Genomic DNA, 20,940 nt, shown 5'->3' on the forward strand with positions numbered 1-20,940 from the left:
GTAACGACGCAAGAGATCACAAGGTAAAGGCTACACTAAAGGCGTAAGGCTACTTATGATAAATAGTCTAAATTTGTAAAAATACAAATACAACCTATTGTACTGTATCACACAGTAGACTGTCAGCCATGGTTATAACTTAAAGACCAGTTTCATAACAAAATACATTTCTTCAAGGTAATTAGGAATTAAGCAAGAGGGGTCGTTCCATGTCATTTCAGCAACCCATGACACCCACCATCTCAGATTGTTCTGAAATCATTTCTGTAGTTAGAAACAGATAAGATTAGCATTCCTGCAACATTATTTTGTTTAAATATAATTTGGTCTCTGAGAAATTAAGCTAATTGATTGCACCCAAATTGTCCATTTAAATTGATAGGATTCATGTAATATTCAATAAATATAGAACCTAACATCCGATTTGGACCAAACTTTTTTCTAACAATGAGTAAGACATGAGGAATCCAAGGAAATGGTAAAAAGCCACCCACGGACCACCCACAACCCACGTTAATCCCACCCCAACAACGAGTATACAGTATCAGTTCTCTCTGTCTGACATGTAGTATGAAGCCACAGCTTGTAGTATTGTTTCTTCATCCTATGTAATGTATTCTCAGTGAATTTGATGATGGGGTTTTTCCCCTGTTCAAAGAAATTAATAATTGAAGTTGTTAGGTTTATGTCCCATCCTACATCCTGATATTACCAGGTTCTGATCACTACATGGTGCTGTTCCTGCTACTATGTGATAAAAAAATATATCTCTACCCCTCAATGTTGAAGGGATAGTTCACACAAATTACAAAATGACATATTGGTTTCCTTACCCTGTAAGCAGTTTATGGGCAAGGTATGACAGCAAAAGTATGGGTTACTGTCATATCTTGTCCATAAACTGCTTACAGGGTAAAAGCCAATTTATGCTTGCCCTAAAAATGTGGTTGGATGCTTCGTATGGAGGGTGTGACGCAATTGTGGAGCCTCCGGCGGCATGCAGAGACCAAATCAAGCTCTGTACTGCATCGCCGTGCGCCTCTCAAATGTTGTAACAATGTGGAGGGCTCCATAAAACTCTGCATTGACGTGATTGGTTAATGGTAGGTGGGGGTGCTACATTGTGTATAAACACAAACTCACCTCGTTGACAGCTAACTTCACAATAGCTCTGCTAAGCGCAAGAAGTATGAAAGCCCTGAAGTCTGCGGAGGCTGCATCGCAGTAAATGCTATACGGCCACTTCAGATGTCGGATTGACCATGCAGAGCCTTTTTAAGTAAACCAATATGTCATTTTGTAATCATCATGAATCCTGTTCTGGAGGCATCTCTGCGGAGTGGTCACTAGCTGGCATAGCCACAAAGTCATAAAATCAGATGTTATACCTTACCTTAAATTTAACCACACTGCTAACCCCAATGCATAACCCTAACCTTAAATTAAGGTTTTTGTTTTCATAAAATGTTACTATATCGCCAGTTCTGCCTCCAGGACAAGACTCATGACAATAAATGTCAACCTGCTTATATATTTTTTTTAATTATGTTGCAGGAATGCTAATCTTATCTGTTTCCAACAACAGAAACCATTTCAGAACAATCTGAGATGGTGGGTGTCTAAACCCTCTTTCTTGTGTTTTTTGAGGTGAAACGACCCAGAGGTAACCTAGAAACAAAATGTTAAAGTATCAAAGGTCACAGTTGACCAGAGGTCAAAGATCATAGGTCAGAGAGGTGGTTATGTCATCATGGTAACCAAATTTCAACATAGACAAACTTTGTATAAAATATGTTGAATTTTTACCTTTAAAACAACATCAGATCTTCAACGTTATATTCACTAATAGAAAAAAAACTATAGACTGGGCAGCACCTTCTACTGTAGAATTGATCTGTCTACAGCTACCCTTTAGTGGCCCATCCAGGGTTTTAACCAAGCCCAGCCCTGCTTAGCTATGATATTTGTCACTAAATATTACCAATGTGCTATCGTGATGATTATTAAGAGATCTCCTCTTAAAAACTAAATAGATTCACTGTTGTTATCAAGGTCATTCTAAAGGGTAGGTTTAACAGAGCAAATGAAATGTGACCATACTTTATCACCTATATAGGCCTATCATCAATGATAACATTCAGGGCTATTATAGCAATTGCAAAGTCATTAACAGCTATTGTTTCAATTCAACACATAATTCAACAAAAAAGAGTCAATACCTAGGGTTTCAAGCTCTGGTTGATTTAACATTTTTTAACAACACAACTAAATGTCAACATTTGAAGGAGATGTATCTCTTGCTTGGATAGTTCCATCTGTAACACTGACTTAGTCTGGCTTTATTTACAGTTTCTCTGGAATAATTGATAATTTATATGATTATTGATTATTAATTATATTTATATGATAATTGATCATTAACAATAATTTCTATGTTGGATTCAAGTCGCTATCTCAACCCCCCAAAAGGTAAAGACTAGGACTGAATTACATTAAATCTAACTTTATTTAAAGTGCATTTAAAGTTTGATTTGATTTAATTTATTCCTATTTTTTTTATTTGATTTTTGGTTGAGATGGAGACTTAAATCCAACATAGCAATGATTAATTTGTAGAAAAAAAGTCAGTGACACAGATGGAACTATCCAAGCAGATCATCTCCTTCAAATGTTGATATTTGGTTGCGTTGACAACCAAACACAATTCAGTTGCGTCGACAACCAAACACAATTCAGTTGCGTTGACAACCAAACACAATTCAGTTGCGTTGACAACCAAACACAATTCAGTATACATTTTGTTATACAGTTAACAACCAAAACTAAACGAATGTAACATTCAACCTTAAAATGAGTAACAGATCAAATCAAATTTTATTAGTCACATGCTCCGAGTGAAATGTTTACTTACAATCCCCTAACCAACAATGCAGTTTAAAAAATACAGATAAGAATAAGAAATAAAAGTAACAAGTAATTAAAGAGCAGCAGTAAAATAACAATAGCGAGACTATATACAGGGAGGTACCGGTACAGAGTCAATGTGCAGGGGCACCGGTTAGTTGAGGTAATATGTACATGTAGGTAGAGTTATTAAAGTGACTATGCATAGCTGATAACATCAGAGAGTAGCAGCGGTGTAAAAGAGGGGGGGGGCAATGCAGATTGTCTGGGTAGCCATTTAATTAGATGTTCAGGAGTCTTATGGCTTGGGGGTAAAAGCTGTTTAGAAGCTTCTTGGACCTAGACTTGGCGCTCCGGTACTGCTTGCCGTGCGGTAGCAGAGAGAACAGTGTATGACTAGGGTGGCTGGAGTCTTTGAGAATTGTTAGGGCCTTCCTCTGACACCGCCTGGTTGGCGGGAAGCTTGGCCCCAGTGATGTACTGGGCCGTTTTCACTACCCTCTGTAGTGCCTTGCGGTCAGAGGCCGAGAAGTTGCCATACCAGGCAGTGATGCAACCAGTCGGGATGCTCTCGATGGTGCAGCTGTAGAACCTTTTGAGGATCTGAGGACCCATGCCAAATCTTTTCAGTCTCCTGAGGGGGAATAGGTTTGGTCGTGCCCTCTTCACGACTGTCTCGGTGTGCTTGGACTACGTTAGTTTGTTGGTGATGTGGACACCAAGGAGCTTGAAGCTCTCAACCTGCTCCACTACAGCCCCATCGATGAGAATGGGGGCGTACTCGGTCCTCTTTTTCCTGTAGACCACAATTATCTCCTTTGTCTTGATCACGTTGAGGGAGAGGTTGTTTGTAGGCTATACTCGGCCTTGTCTCAGAATGGTAAGTTGGTGGTTGAAGATTTCCCTCTAGTGGTCTGGGGGATGTGCTTTGGCAAAGTGGGTGTGGTTAAATCCTGCCTGTTTGGCTAGGGTCAGTCTGTTATATCTAGAGTATTTATCCTGTCTTATCCGGTGTCCTGTGTGAATTTAAGTATGCTCTCTCTAATTCTCTCTCTCTCTTTCTCTCTCTCGGAGGACCTGAGCCCTAGGACCATGCCTCAGGACTACCTGGCCTGGTGACTCCTTGCTGTCCCCAGTCCACCTGGCCGTGCTGCTGCTCCAGTTTCAACTGTTCTGCCTGCGGCTATGGAACCCTGACCTGTTCACCGGACGTGCTACCTGTCCCAGACCTGCTGTTTTCAACTCTCTAGAGACAGTAGGAGCGGTAGAGATACTCTGAATGATCAGCTATGAAAAGCCAACTGACATTTACTCCTGAGGTGCTGACCTGTTGTTGCACCCTCGACAACCACTGTGATTATTATTATTTGACCCTGCTGGTCATCTATGAACATTTGAACATCTTGGCCAGTCAGAAGAGGACTGGCCACCCCTCATAGCCTGGTTCCTCTCTAGGTTTCATCCTAGGTTCTGGGCCTTCTAGGGAGTTTTTCCTAGCCACCGTGCTCCTACACCTGCATTGCTTGCTGTTTGGGGTTTTAGGCTGGTTTTCTGTACAGCACTTTGTGACATCAGCTGATGTAAGAAGGGCATTATAAATACATTTGATTGATTGATTGTCCTGGCACCACACGGCCAGGTCTCTGACCTCCTCCCTATAGGCTGTCTTGTCATTGTCGGTGATCAGGCCTACCACTGTTGTATCATCGGCAAACTTAATGATGGTGTTGGAGTCGTGCCTGGCCGTGCAGCCATGAGTGAACAGGGAGTACAGGAGGGGACTGAGCACGCACCCCTCAGGGGCCCCTGTGTTGAGGATCAATGTGGCGGATGTGTTGTTACCTACCCTTACCACCTGGGGGCAGTCCGTCAGGAAGTCCAGGATCCAGTTGCAGAGGGAAGTGTTTAGTCCCAGGGTCCTTAGCTTATTGATGAGCTTTGAGGGCACTATGGTGTTGAACGCTAAGCTGTAGTCAATGAAAAGCATTCTCACATAGGTGTTCCTTTTGTCCAGGTAGGAAAGGGCAGTGTGGAGTGCAATAGAGATTGCATCATCTGTGGATCTGTTGGGGCGGTATGCAAATTGGAGTAGGTCTAGGGTTTCTGGGATAATTGTGTTGATGTGAGACATGACCAGCCTTTTGAAGCACTTCATGGCTACAGATGTGAGTGCTACGGGTCGGTAGTCATTTAGGCATGTTAACTTAGTGTTCTTGGGCACAGGCACTATGGTCTGCTTAAAACATGTTGCTATTACAGACTCGGACAGGTTAGAGGTTGAAAATGTCAGTGAAGACACTTGCCTGTTGGTCAGCGCATGCTCTTAGTGCACGTCCTGGTAATCGGTCTGGCCCTGCGGCCTTGAGAATGTTGACCTGTTTAAAGGTCTTACTCACATCGACTGCGGATAACATGATCACAGTCTTCCAGAACAGCTGGTGCTCTCATGCATGTTTCAGTGTTATTTGCCTCGAAGCGAGCATAGAAGTAGTTTAGCTCGTCTGGTAGGCTCGTGTCACTGGGCAGCTCTCAGCTGTTCTTCCCTTTGTAGTCTGTAATGGTTTACAAGCCCTACCACATCCGACGAGCGTCAGAGCTGGTGTAGTACGATTCGATCTTAGTCCTGTATTGACGCTTTGCCTGTTTGATGTTTCGTCGGAGGGCATAGTGGGATTTCTTATAAGCTTCCGGGTCCCGCTCCTTGAAATCGGCAGCTCTAACCTTTAGCTCAGTGCGGATGTTGCCTGTAATCCATGGCTTCTGGTTGGGGTATGTACGTACGGTCACTCTGGGGACGACATCGTTGATGCGCTTATTGATGAAGCCAATGACTGATGTGATGTACTCCTCAATGCCATTGGAGGAATCCCGGAACATATCCCAGTCTGTGCTAGAAAAACAGTCCTGCAGCTTAGCATCTGCTTCATCTGACCACTTTTTATCGATCTAGTCACTGCTGCTTCCTGCTTTAATTTTAGCTTGTAAGCAGGAATCAGGAGGATAGAATTATGGTCAGATTTGCCAAATGGAGACGAGGGAGAGCTTTGTTTGCATCTCTATGTGTGGAGTAAAGATGGTCCAAAGTTTTTTTCCTCTGGTTGCACATTTAACATGCTGATAGAAATTTGGTAAAACGGATTTCATTTTCCCTACATTAAAGACCCTGGCTACTAGGAGCGCCAACTCTGGGTAGCGTTTTCTTGTTTGCTTATGGCGGAATACAGCTCATTCAATGCGGTCTTAGTGCTAGCCTCTGACTGTAGTGGTATGTAAACAGCTACAAAAAATACAGATGAAAACTCTCTAGATTGGTAATGTGGTCTACAGCTTATCATGAGATACTCTACCTCAGGTGAGCAATAGCTCGAGACTTCCTTAGATATCGTGCACCAGCTGTTATTTACAAAAATACATAGTCCGCCGCCTATTGTCTTACCAGACGCCCCTGTTCTATCCTGCTGGTACAGCGTATAACCAGCCAGCTGTATGTTGATAGTGTCGTCGTTCAGCCACGTCTTCTTGAAGCATAAGATATTACAGTTTTGAATGTCCCGTTGGTAGTTTAATCTTCCGCGTAGGTCATCTATTTTATTGTCCAAAGATTGCACGTTTGCAAGCAGAATGGAAGAAAGTGGGGGTTTATTCGATCGCTTACGAATTCTCAGAAGGCAGCCCGCCCTCTGGACCCTTTTTCTCCGCCTCCTCTTCACACAAATCACGGGGATCTGGGCCTGTTCCCGAGAAAGCAGTATATTGTTCGAGTCGGCCTCGTCAGACTCGTTAAAGGAGAAAAAGGGTTCTGCCAGTCCGTGATGAGTAATCGCAGTCCTGATGTCCAGAAGTTATTTTCGGTCATAAGAGACGGTAGCAGCAACATTGTGTACAAAATGCGTTGTTTTTTTTTAAAGTTACAAACAACGCAAATAAACACAATCGGTTGGGGGCCCGTAAAACGTCTGCCTTCTTCTCCGGCGCCATCTTACCATGGCCACAATGAGGTTACTGTAACTATAAATGTCTTCTATGTAATCATATATATATATATTTTTTTTTATTTAACCTTTATTTAACTAGTCAAGTCAGTTAAGAACAAATTCTTATTTACAATGATGCCCTACCAAAAGGCAAACGGCCTGCGGGGACGGGGGCTGGGATAAAAAACAACAACACACATCACGACAAGAGAGACACCACAACACTACATAAAGAGAGACCTAAGACAACAACATAGCATGGCAGCAACACATGACAACACAGCATGGTAGCACCACAACATGACAACATGGTACCAACACAAAATGGCAGCAGCACAAAACATGGTACAAACATTATTGAGCACAGACAATAACACAAAGGGCAAGAAGGTAGAGACAGCAATATATCATACTAAGCAGCCACAACTGTCAGTAAGAGTGTCCATGATTGAGTCTTTGAATGAAGAGATGGAGATAAAACTGTCCAGTTTGAGTGGTTTTTGCAGCATGTTAAGATAGCATGCATAGGTCAGGTCATCGCAAGTCTGTGGAGATCTTCACAACTGCTGTAATAATCTGTGCAGAATCTTGAACGGCATTGATCTCTTGCACCATGTACTTTTAATGTATTTAAATGTCCTTTGTAGCTCAGTTGGTAGGACATGGCGCTTGTAACGCCAGGGTAGTGGGCTCGATTCCTGAGACCACCCACATGTAAAATGTATGCACGCATGTCTGTAAATCACTTTGGATAAAAGAGTCTGCTAAATGGCTTATATTACTATTATAATAATGCAAAACAGGTCATTTGGTTCTGCAATTAGATGAAGCACAGTGATAAGTAACACAATCTGTTATATAAATAAACAAAATATCTGACACTGTATTCAGATTTGAACTTTGCTGTGCTTTTAAAATGGTTGAAAGCACAGTGATAGACATTTGAGTGACAACTAAAACAAAAATCAGACATTGTTTTTCCATTGGAATTTGGTTGTGCTTTTAGATGGTTGAAAGCATAGTGATAACACATTGGAAATTCAACTAACTTTTGGCTGTCTTTTTTGTTGTTGTGAATATAGGTTTTCATCTCATCGATCAATGTCTCAACAAAATGTTACTCAATTATCCACATTGAAATGTCGAGGTGTGCCCAGTGGGATGTAGCTATATACAGTGGGGAGAACAAGTATTTGATACACTGCCGATTTTGCAGGTTTTCCTACTTACAAAGCATGTAGAGGTCTGTAATTTTTATCATAGGTACACTTCAACTGTGAGAAACGGAATCTAAAACAAAAATCCAGAAAATTACATTGTATGATTTTTAAGTAATTAATTTGCATTTTATTGCATGACATAAGTATTTGATCACCTACCAACCAGTAAGAATTCCGGCTCTCACAGACCTGTTAGGTTTTCTTTAAGAAGCCCTCCTGTTCTCCACTCATTACCTGTATTAACTGCACCTGTTTGAACTCGTTACCTGTATAAAAGACACCTGTCCACACACTCAATCAAACAGACTCCAACCTCTCCACAATGGCCAAGACCAGAGAGCTGTGTAAGGACATCAGGGATAAAATTGTAGACCTGCACAAGGCTGGGATGGGCTACAGGACAATAGGCAAGCAGCTTGGTGAGAAGGCAACAACTGTTGGCGCAATTATTAGAAAATGGAAGAAGTTCAAGATGACGGTCAATCACCCTCGGCCTGGGGCTCCATGCAAGATCTCACCTCGTGGGGCATCAATGATCATGAGGAAGGTGAGGGATCAGCTCAAAACTACACGGCAGTACCTGGTCAATGACCTGAAGAGAGCTGGGACCACAGTCTCAAAGAAAACCATTAGTAACACACTACGCCGTCATGGATTAAAATCCTGCAGCGCACGCAAGGTCCCCCTGCTCAAGCCAGCGCATGTCCAGGCCCGTCTGAAGTTTGCCAATGACCATCTGGATGATCCAGAGGAGGAATGGGAGAAGGTCATGTGGTCTGATGAGACAAAAATAGAGCTTTTTGGTCTAAACTCCACTCGCCATGTTTGGAGGAAGAAGAAGGATGAGTACAACCCCAAGAACACCATCCCAACCGTGAAGCATGGAGGTGGAAACATAATTTTTTGGGGATGCTTTTCTGCAAAGGGGACAGGATGACTGCACCGTATTGAGGGGAGGATGGATGGGGCCATGTATCACGAGATCTTGGCCAACAACCTCCTTCCCTCAGTAAGAGCATTGAAGATGGGTCGTGGCTGGGTCTTCCAGCATGACAACGACCTGAAAGACACAGCCAGGGCAACTAAGGAGTGGCTCCGTAAGAAGCATCTCAAGGTCCTGGAGTGGCCTAGCCAGTCTCCAGACCTGAACCCAATAGAAAATCTTTGGAGGGAGCTGAAAGTCCGTATTGCCCAGCGACAGCCCCGAAACCTGAAGGATCTGGAGAAGGTCTGTATGGAGGAGTGGGCCAAAATCCCTGCTGCAGTGTGTGCAAACCCGGTCAAGAACTACAGGAAACGTATGATCTCTGTAATTGCAGAGACAAAGGTTTCTGTACCAAATATTAAGTTCTGCTTTTCTGATGTATCAAATACTTATGTCATGCAATAAAATGCAAATTAATTACTTACAAATCATACAATGTGATTTTCTGGATTTTTGTTTTAGATTCTGTCTCTCACAGTTGAAGTGTACCTATGATACAAATTACAGACCTCTACATGCTTTGTAAGTAGGAGAACCTGCAAAATCGTCAGTGTATCAAATACTTGTTCTCCCCACTGTAGCTTGCTACAAGTACAGTATAAGAGTATAACAGTGAATTTGACATTGTTTTATTTAGATTTTCATGGTCAGAATGTCACTTTGTGTCTCTGTCTCGTGCCACTCCTGATTGACTCCTGCAGCAGTGGCTGTGCATAACGCTACGGTTGATCAGGCCGACACAGACGGACAGCAGACTAGGGGACCTTAGCCAACCACACACAGAGGTGAGAGAGGCTTGACTATGGGAGGATTACAAGTCCTTTAGATGTTCCTTTCTATGGTTTCTGTTCAGCAGATGAAGCCATGCTACTAGCTGACTGTATCATGAGAAAACACCATAGAAGACATCTCTGTTTTCATGTTCTCTAATCTGTCATGCAATGTTTCTAACACTGGACATTTGCAGCACACTCACACACTATCCCATTGACAGACTAGCCCACACACTTAAATGCTCTCGCACACTCACAAACTCTTTATGACTATGTGGCACCATCCTTAGAGCCCAAAATTCTCCAACTAACGAACCCCAGAGAAGCTATGAGTCGGTAAGAGTTCGCTGTGTGTTATACACACACAAACACACTCACCAGTGCTGCTTGTATTATCTTCTCCAGGAAGGTTCCCTACAGCTCCAGCTGAGGGTCAGACCACTCTATCTTTTACCTCAGAAATGAAGGGATGAAACTGAACGAAGGATTAGAAGACGAGTAGAAGAAGTTATAAAGCCAGACCAGCTGGCTTAGAGGAGAGAACCCAGAGAGCTGGGTGACTGTTTGGCTCAGAGCTAACTGTACACTGACAGGAAAGAGACATAACCAGTCCCCAGCAGCACCCTGGAACACACACACCCTGTGACCTCCCCAGTGTGTGCTGGTTGGGTGCGTGTCTGTGGCAGAGGTCTAGTCAGCAGTCTCTGTCACTCTGGGTATATTTAGCTATTATTCTCCAACTACACCACGGCATACTGTAGGTGGTGTGTGTGTGTGCTGCTGACACTCTGGCCTTTGTTCCCGAGTGGCGCAACGGTCTAAGGCACTACATCTCAGTGCTATATGCGTCACTACAGACACCCTGGTTCGAATCCAGGCAGTATCACAACCGGCCGTGATTGGGAGTCCCATAGGGCAGCGCACAATTGGCCCAGTGTCGTCCGGGTTTGGCCGGTGTAGGCCGTCATTGTAAATAAGAATTTGTTCTTAACTGACTTGCCAAGTTAAACAAAAAAATAACATGTGAGCTTTGGCATAAGAGCCCAGGATTACTGGTCTAAAGGCCTATGGCTCTTCACATACCAGAGAGAGACGGAGAGAGAGAACGAGATCAAACCTATGAACACTGCCTAGATTTCAACACACTGAGCATCTGCAATAGGCTGAGGATTAGTTTACACCTGTGCACTTCTCTCAGATCCCTGCAGATGAAGGAAAGGAGATAAGGTGACGACTGAGGAGAGGAAGCTACTAGACAAACCTACAAAGTTCCTATAGGGGGTTAGTGTGAGGCTACAGTGATTCTTGAGGACCAAGGATAAAACATACACACGCACACACAATGATAACAAATAGTGGGCAGCACATTGGTCACAACGTGGGCATCTCTTTATGCATGAGAGCTCAGGTATAAACCTACTCTATAGCTGATGGGAAGTTACACCGTCACAACTTTAATGGCTTCTCCACGCCGATGACTTTACTGTACTTGGCTACGACCTGCTGACTCCACAGATCCACCACACACAGTCTGGAATTTACTATATATCGTACAGCTCGTACAGAGTACAGTCCTGACATTGCAAATATTTAGTTTGAGCCTAAACTAAGCAGTCCTAAAGTCTGTCTGTCTAAGAGTTCAGCTCAGGTTCAGTTTGTTGGAAAACATCAACACATCCAGGCCATTAACGAGTTGACAGATTTGTGTCGGTGGCTGTTTGCAGGTGTGTGTGTGTGCGCGCGCGCGCTCGCACTTACTAGATGGTCCTGACCATTGGCACCCCTGATTCCCCAACCCTCAAGGAAGAGACGTGAGAGAGAAAGAAAGAGAACAGACAGCAGTGGTAGAGAACAGACAGCAGTGGTAGAGAACAGACAGCAGTGGTAGAGAACAGACAGCAATGGTAGAGAACAGACAGCAGTGGTAGAGAACAGACAGCAGTGGTAGAGAACAGACAGCAGTGGTAGAAAACAGACAGCAGTGGTAGAAAACAGACAGCAGTGGTAGAGAACAGACAGCAGTGGTAGAGAACAGACAGCAGTGGTAGAGAACAGACAGCAGTGGTAGAGAACAGACAGCAGTGGTAGAGAACAGACAGCAGTGGTAGAGAACAGACAGCAGTGGTAGAGAACAGACAGCAGTGGTAGAGAACAGACAGCAGTGGTAGAAAACAGACAGCAGTGGTAGAGAACAGACAGCAGTGGTAGAGAACAGACAGCAATGGTAGAGAACAGACAGCAGTGGTAGAGAACAGACAGCAGTGGTAGAGAACAGACAGCAGTGGTAGAAAACAGACAGCAGTGGTAGAAAACAGACAGCAGTGGTAGAGAACAGACAGCAGTGGTAGAGAACAGACAGCAGTGGTAGAGAACAGACAGCAGTGGTAGAGAACAGACAGCAGTGGTAGAGAACAGACAGCAGTGGTAGAGAACAGACAGCAGTGGTAGAGAACAGACAGCAGTGGTAGAGAACAGACAGCAGTGGTAGAAAACAGACAGCAGTGGTAGAGAACAGACCACAGACAGCAGTGGTAGAGAACAGACCACAGACAGCAGTGGTAGAGAACAGACCACAGACAGCAGTGGTAGAGAACAGAAACAGGCTTGTAAGTAAGCACTGCAATCACACATACACGCCTACGAACGCAATAACTTGTGTTCCCTTGTCCGCTATCCCCTGTACCCTCTCAGTAGCTTTTGGCCGGAGACCTGTTTCCCATAGAGTTGCTCGTTCAAGCCCCATTCCGGTTGTTCCCCCTAAATCGCTACACCTGCATCACAGACCGGATGGCACTTCATGTTCTTTTCCTATATAAAACCCTTCCTCTAGCAGCGTGGCTTTTCATTGGACCATGTCATGTTTTAGTTATGAAGGAACCAGTCAAACAAACTATAGCTGTAACAAACCTGTGGTGTAGTAAGGTTTACTGGCATGCTGGCAGTGTAGAGTAAACAATCACTTTCCTCTCTCCTCTCTTTTCCCTCTGCCCTCCTTTCCTCTCCTCTTTTCCCTCTGCCCTCCTTTCCTCTCCTCTCCTCTCTTTTCCCTCTGCCCTCCTTTCCTCTCCCCTCTTTTCCCTCTGCCCTCCTTTCCTCTCCTCTCCTCTCTTTTCCCTCTGCCCTCCTTTCCTCTCCTCTCCTCTCTTTTCCCTCTGCCCTCCTATCCTCTCCTCTTTTCCCTCTGCCCTCCTTTCCTCTCCCCTCTTTTCCCTCTGCCCTCCTTTCCTCTCCCCTCTTTTCCCTCGGCCCTCCTTTCCTCTCCTCTCTTTTCCCTCTGCCCTCCTTTCCTCTCCTCTCTTTTCCCTCTGCCCTCCTTTCCTCTCCCCTCTTTTCCCTCTGCCCTCCTTTCCTCTCCTCTCTTTTCCCTCTGCCCTCCTTTCCTCTCCTCTCCTCTCTTTTCCCTCTGCCCTCCTTTCCTCTCCCCTCTTTTCCCTCTGCCCTCCTTTCCTCTCCCCTCTTTTCCCTCTGCCCTCCTTTCCTCTCCCCTCTTTTCCCTCTGCTCTCCTTTCCTCTCCCCTCTTTTCCCTCGGCCCTCCTCTCCTCTCCCCTCTTTTCCCTCGGCCCTCCTCTCCTCTCCTCTCTTTTCCCTCTGCCCTCCTTTACTCTCCCCTCTTTTCCCTCTGCCCTCCTTTCCTCTCCTCTCTTTTCCCTCTGCCCTCCTTTCCTCTCCCCTCTTTTCCCTCTGCCCTCCTTTCCTCTCCTCTCTTTTCCCTCTGCCCTCCTTTCCTCTCCCCTCTTTTCCCTCTGCCCTCCTTTCCTCTCCCCTCTTTTCCCTCTGCCCTCCTTTCCTCTCCCCTCTTTTCCCTCTGCCCTCCTTTCCTCTCCCCTCTTTTCCCTCTGCCCTCTTTTCCCTCTGCCCTCCTTTCCTCTCCCCTCTTTTCCCTCTGCCCTCCTTTCCTCTCCCCTCTTTTCCCTCTAACCTCCTTTCCTCTCCCCTCTTTTCCCTCAGCCCTCCTTTCCTCTCCTCTCTTTTCCCTCTGCCCTCCTTTCCTCTCCCCTCTTTTCCCTCTGCCCTCCTTTCCTCTCCTCTCCTCTCTTTTCCCTCTGCCCTCCTTTCCTCTCCTCTCTTTTCCCTCTGCCCTCCTTTCCTCTCCCCTCTTTTCCCTCTGCCCTCCTTTCCTCTACTCTCTTTTCCCTCTGCCCTCCTTTCCTCTCCCCTCTTTTCCCTCTGCCCTCCTTTCCTCTCCCCTCTTTTCCCTCTGCCCTCCTTTCCTCTCCCCTCTTTTCCCTCTGCCCTCCTTTCCTCTCCCCTCTTTTCCCTCGGCCCTCTTTTCCATCTGCCCTCTTTTCCTCTCCCCTCTTTTCCCTCTGCCCTCCTTTCCTCTCCCCTCTTTTCCCTCTGCCCTCCTTTCCTCTCCCCTCTTTTCCCTCTGCCCTCCTTTCCTCTCCCCTCTTTTCCCTCTGCCCTCTTTTCCCTCTGCCCTCTTTTCCCTCTGCCCTCTTTTCCCTCTGCCCTCCTTTCCTCTCCCCTCTTTTCCCTCTGCCCTCCTTTCCTCTCCCCTCTTTTCCCTCTGCCCTCCTTTCCTCTCCCCTCTTTTCCCTCTCCCCTCTTTTCCCTCTGCCCTCCTTTCCTCTCCCCTCTTTTCCCTCTGCCCTCTTTTCCCTCTGCCCTCCTTTCCTCTCCCCTCTTTTCCCTCTGCCCTCCTTTCCTCTCCCCTCTTTTCCCTCTGCCCTCCTTTCCTCTCCCCTCTTTTCCCTCTGCCCTCCTTTCCTCTCCCCTCTTTTCCCTCGGCCCTCTTTTCCATCTGCCCTCTTTTCCTCTCCCCTCTTTTCCCTCTGCCCTCCTTTCCTCTCCCCTCTTTTCCCTCTGCCCTCCTTTCCTCTCCCCTCTTTTCCCTCTGCCATCCTTTCCTCTCCCCTCTTTTCCCTCTGCCCTCTTTTCCCTCTGCCCTCTTTTCCCTCTGCCCTCTTTTCCCTCTGCCCTCCTTTACTCTCCCCTCTTTTCCCTCTGCCCTCTTTTCCCTCTGCCCTCCTTTCCTCTCCCCTCTTTTCCCTCTGCCCTCCTTTCCTCTCCCCTCTTTTCCCTCTGCCCTCCTTTCCTCTCCCCTCTTTTCCCTCTCCCCTCTTTTCCCTCTGCCCTCCTTTCCCTCTTTTCCCTCTCCCCTCTTTTCCCTCTGCCCTCTTTTCCCTCTGCCCTCATTTCCTCTCCCCTCTTTTCCCCTCCTCTCTTTTCCCTCTGCCCTCCTTTCCTCTCCTCTCTTTTCCCTCTGCCCTCCTTTCCTCTGCCCTCATTTCCTCTGCCCTCTTTTCCCTCTGCCCTCATTTCCTCTCCCCTCTTTTCCCTCTGCCCTCCTTTCCTCTCCCCTCTTTTCCCTCTGCCCTCCTTTCCTCTCCCCTCTTTTCCCTCTGCCCTCTTTTCCCTCTGCCCTCTTTTCCCTCTGCCCTCTTTTCCCTCTGCCCTCTTTTCCCTCTGCCCTCTTTTCCCTCTGCCCTCTTTTCCTCTCCCCTCTTTTCCCTCTGCCCTCCTTTCCTCTGCCCTCTTTTCCCTCTGCCCTCCTTTACTCTCCCCTCTTTTCCCTCTGCCCTCCTTTACTCTCCCCTCTTTTCCCTCTGCCCTCCTTTCCTCTCCTCTCTTTTCCCTCAGCCCTCCTCTCCTCTCCCTCTGCCCTCCTTTACACTCCCCTCTTTTCCCTCTGCCCTCCTTTCCTCTCCTCTCCTCTCTTTTCCCTCTCTCCTCCTTTCCTCTCCTCTCTTTTCCCTCTGCCCTCCTATCCTCTTCCCTCTTTTCCCCTCCTCTCTTTTTGCTCTGCCCTCCTTTCCTTCTGACCTCCTCTCGTCTTGCTGTTTCCCAACCCCCCCTCCTCTCTACCCTCTTCTGTGGGGGGCCACAGAGAGCAGTAGTGCTTGTAGTGGATTAATCAGTGAAGAGAATCCCTGTCTGTACATTACAATATTCCCCCAGCATTATACAAGCTGTAAAAGTGTAAAATGCCAGTTACCGGGACAATGGCAAGTACCTACAGTACATATGTTTAATTCACTGGAGAATGCATCTGGTCTGGGGTAGGGGTTGTGGGCTAGGGTTGAGCTGGTGTGTTGGGTTAGGCTGTGGGGCCCTGTAGGGTTGGACTGGGACCAGCAGAGAGCCCTGTGCTGCGTGTTTGGGTTGGGCTGGGGCGTTGGTCCAGAGATGAGATTATGTGGGGTAGGGCTGTGGCTCCACTCCTCAGAGGACAGGGTTACTGTGAAAGCCATGAGCATGTGAAAGCCATTGCCAGGTCGCAGTTGTAAATTAGAACTTGTTCTCAACTAGCCTACCTGGTTAAATAAAGGTGAAATAAAATGTGGAAACGAATCTGCCTTTACCAAGTTGCCTGGCATAGATCACAGTCCACGCTACGTCTGGGTATTTCACCAGCTGCTCGCATCTCATCCAGTCAATGAAAAACCCATACTTGTAAGTACAGCTCAATTCATGCACTCAAGTGGACACATACACACACTTCTAAGTGCAGGAGGGCATCTCAACAATGAGCAGGAAACCTTTGAAGTGTTCGCTCTATCCTGGGTCAGTCATAACAACAGACTGGAATAGCCATCAAGGACACAACAGGTGGATACACACTGACATGACATGGCTACAAGCTGGGGCTGAGGGTATACGGGCCAATTTCCAGGACAAAGTTTAAAAACCTATTCCTGGAATAAAATACACTTCCAATGCAGATTCCAGGACTGGGTTTACAGTTCCTTCACAAAGTATTCACACCCCCTTCACTTTTACTTCTTTTTTTTTTTTTTTCTTTTTTTTTACTTAAGATTCAAATTGATTTAATTGCAATTTTTCTACACAAAATACTCTGTTTAAAGTGGAAGAACTTTTAATTAATTTCTTATTAATGGAAAATATAACACTAATTTATCTGGATTAGCCAAGTATTCAACCCTCTGAGTCAAAACATGTTAGAATCACCTTAGGCAGCGACTACAGTTGTGAGTTTTTCTGGGTAAGTCTCAAAGAGCTTTGCACACCTGGATTGTACAATATTTGCACATTATTCTTTTAAAAAATTCTTCAAGCTCTGTCAAGTTGATTGATGATCATTGCTAGACAGCCATTTTCAAGTCTTGCCATAGATTTTCAGACCTTGCCGATGACAAGCATACTCATAATATGATGCAGCCACCATCATGCTTGAAAATATGATGAGTGGTACTCAGTGATGTGTTGTGTTGGATTTGCACCAAATATAACACTTTGTATTCCGAACAAAATGTATATTTCTTTGCCATTTTTTGCAGTATAACTTATTGCAAACAGGATGCATGTTTTGGAATATTTTGATTCTGTAGAGGCTTCCTTCTTTTCACTCTGTTATTGAGGAGTAACTACAATGTTGTTGATCCATTTTCAGTTCTCCTATCACAGCTATTAAACTCTGTAAGTGTTTTAAAATCACCATTGGCCTCTTGGTGAAATCTCTGAGCGGTTTCCTTCCTCTCTGGCAACTGAGTAAAGGATCACCCACCCTCCAGTCACCCAAGTCATAGACTGTTTTCTCTGCTACTGCACGGCAAGCGGTACTGGAGCGCCAAGTCTAGGACCAAAAGGCTCCTTAACAGCTTCTACCCCCAAGCCTTAAGACTTTGTGGATTTGTTGTGGAATTGTTAGGTTAGATTACTTGTTGGTTATTACTGCATTGTCGCAACTAGAAGCACAAGCATTTCGCTACACTCGCATTAACATCTGCTAACCATGTGTATGTGACAAATAAAATGTGATTTGTTTTGATTTGATTTGCTGAACAATTAATCAAATGACCACCGGACTGTTTACAATGACCCCCCCCACTCCCTCTGCTTCTACTTACCCCGGCCTGCTAACTTTAACGCTGTGTCGCCCGTGTGCTAGCGTAGTAACGACTACACCGTGGCTTCCCTGATCCATCTATTGCTGTTCACTAGACCATATGATCACTTGGCTACATAGCTGATGCCTGCTGGACTGTTCATTTATCACGGTACTCCATTTTGTTTATTATTATTTATTTTTATCTGTCGGCCCGAACTCAGGCCCAGTGTGTAGTTAACCGACCCTCTCTGCTCATTCATCGCCATTTTACCTGTTGTTGTTGTCTTTGTTGATTAGCTGTTGTCTTACCCGTTGTTGTCTTAGCTAGCTCTCCCAATCAACAACTGTGACTGCTTTATGCCTCGCTTTATGTCTCTCTCAAATGTCAATATGCCTTGTATACTGTTGTGTAGGATAGTTATCATTGTTTAAGTTTACAGTGGAGCCCCTAGTCCCACTCAACATGCCTCAGATTCCTCCTTTGTCCCACCCCCCACACATGCGGTGACCTCACCCAGCATAATCAGCCCGTCCAGAGATGCAACCTCTCTTATCATCACTCAGTGCCTGGGCTTACCTCCACTGTACCCGCACCCCACCATACCCCTGTCTGCACATTATGCCCTGAATCTATTCTACCACGCCCAGAAATCTGCTCCTTTTATTCTCTTAACCCAGGCCCTGCGTGTCCCCAGGCACTCTCATTTGTTGACTTCTGTAATCGAAAAAGCCTTGGTTTCATGCATGTCAACATCAGAAGCCTCCTCCCTAAGTTTGTTTTGCTCACTGCTTTAGCACACTCCGCCAACCCTGATGTCCTTGCCATGTCTGAATCCTGGCTTAGGAAGGCCACCAAAAATTTGGAGATTTCCAAACCCAACTACAACATTCTCCGTCAAGATAGAACTGCCAAAGGAGAGGAGTTGCAATTTACTGCAGAGATAGCTTGCAAAGTTCTGTCATACTTTCCAGGTCTATGCCCAAACAGTTCGAGCTTCTAATTTTAAAAATGAATCTCTCCAGAAATAAGTCTCTCACCGTTGCCGTCTGTTATAGACCCCCCTCAGCTCCCAGCTGTGCCCCGGACACCATATGTGAATTGATAGCCCCTCATCAATCTTCAGAGTTCGTTCTGTTAGGTGACCTAAACTGGGATATGCTTAACACCCCGGCAGTCCTACAAGCTAAGCTAGATGCCCTCAATCTCACACAAATTATCAAGGAACCCACCAGGTACAACCCTAAATCCGTAAACATGGGCACCCTCATAGATATTATCCTGACCAACTTGCCCTCCAAATACACCTCTGCTGTTTTCAATCAAGATCTCAGCGATCACTGCCTCATTGCCTGCATCCGCTATGGGTCCGCGGTCAAACGACCACCCCTCATCACTGTCAAACGCTCCCTAAAACACTTCTGCGAGCAGGCCTTTCTAATCGACCTGGCCCGGGTATCCTGGAAGGATATTGACCGCATCCCGTCAGTCGAGGATGCCTGGTCGTTCTTTAAAAGTAATTTCCTCAGATATAGCCCTTGGTTCACTCCAGACCTGACTGCCCTTGACCAGCACAAAAACATCCTGTGGCGGACTGCAATAGCATCGAATAGTCCCCGCGATATGCAACTGTTCGGGGAAGTCAGGAACCAATACACGCAGTCAGTCAGGAAAGCAAAGGTTAGCTTTTTCAAACAGAAATTTGCATCCTGTAGCTCTAACTAAAAAAAGTTTTGGGACACTGTAAAGTCCGTGGAGACCAAGAGCACCCCCTCCCAGCTGCCCACTGCTCTGAGGCTAGGTAACACGGTCACCACCGATAAATCCATGATAATCGAAAATTTCAATAAGCATTTCTCTACGGCTGGCCATGCTTTCCTCCTGGCTACCCCAGCCCCGGCCAACAGCTCCGTCCCCCCGCAACTACTTGCCCGAGCCTCCCCAGCTTCTCCTTCACCCAAATCCAGATTGCAGATGTTCTGAAAGAGCTGCAAAACCTGGACCCGTACAAATCAGCTGGGCTAGACAATCTGGACCCTCTATTTCTAAAACTATCCGCCGCCATTGTTGCAACCCCTATTACCAGTCTGTTCAACCTCTCTTTCATATCGTCCGAGATCCCTAAAGATTGGAAAGCTGCCGCTTCAAAAGGGGGAGACACTCGAGACCCAAACTGTTATAGACCTATATCCATCCTACCCTGCCTCTCTAAAGTCTTCGAAAGCCAAGTTAATAAACAGATCACTGACCATTTCGAATCCCACCGTACCTTCTCAGCTGTGCAATCCGGTTTCCGAGCTGGTCACGGGTGTACCTCAGCCACGCTCAAGGTACTAAACAATATCATAACCGCCATCGATAAAAGACAGTACTGTGCAGCCGTCTTCATCGACCTGACCAAGGCTTTCGACTCTGTCAATCACCGTATTCTTATCGGCAGACTCAATAGCCTTGGATTCTCAAATGACTGCCTCGCCTGGTTCACTAACTACTTCGCAGACAGAGTTCAGTGTGTCAAATTGGAGGGCCTGTTGTCTGGACCTCTGGCAGTCTATTGGGGTACCACAGGGTTCAATTCTCGGGCCGACTCTCTTCTCTGTATATATCAATGATGTCGCTCTTGCTGCGGGTGATTCCCTGATCCACCTCTACGCAGACAACACCATTCTGTATACATCTGGCCCTTCTTTGGACACTGTGTTAACTAACCTCCAAACGAGCTTCAATGCCATACAACACTCCTTCCGTGGCCTCCAACTGCTCTTAAACGCTAGTAAAACCAAATGCATGCTTTTCAACCGTTCGCTGCCCGCACCCGCCCGACTAGCATCACTACCCTGGATGGTTCTGACCTAGAATATGTGGACAACTACAAATACCTAGGTGTCTGGTTAGACTGTGAACTCTCCTTCCAGACTCATATTAAACATCTCCAATCCAAAATCAAATCTAAAATCGGCTTTCTATTTCGCAACAAAGCCTCCTTCACTCACGCCGCCAAACATACCCTAGTAAAACTGACTATCCTACCGATCCTCGACTTCGGCGATGTCATCTACAAAATAGCTTCCAATACTCTACTCAGCAAACTGGATGCAGTCTATCACAGCGCCATCCGTTTTGTTACCAAAGCCCCTTATACCACCCACCACTGCGACCTGTATGCTCTAGTCGGCTGGCTCTCGCTACATATTCATCGCCAGACCCACTGGCTCCAGGTCATCTATAAGTCTATGCTAGGTAAAGCTCCGCCTTATCTCAGCTCACTGGTCACGATAACAACACCCACCAGT

General features: G+C 46.0%; 1 protein-coding gene across 2 annotated transcripts in view; it reads right to left on the reverse strand.

Moving 5' to 3' along the window:
- LOC139544147 (myocyte-specific enhancer factor 2C-like) overlaps positions 1-10,526 on the reverse strand; it is a 36,721-nt gene extending 26,195 nt beyond the window's left edge. For both annotated transcript variants that reach the window (XM_071350944.1, XM_071350942.1), the window contains exon 1: positions 10,235-10,526. The gene's annotated coding sequence lies outside the window, so the exon portion shown is untranslated. The remainder of the gene's footprint in view (positions 1-10,234) is intronic.
- Between the last annotated feature and the right edge of the window lie 10,414 nt (positions 10,527-20,940).

Source organism: Salvelinus alpinus, chromosome 18 (assembly GCF_045679555.1).
Source record: "Salvelinus alpinus chromosome 18, SLU_Salpinus.1, whole genome shotgun sequence".
Classification (NCBI taxonomy): Eukaryota; Metazoa; Chordata; class Actinopteri; order Salmoniformes; family Salmonidae; genus Salvelinus; species Salvelinus alpinus.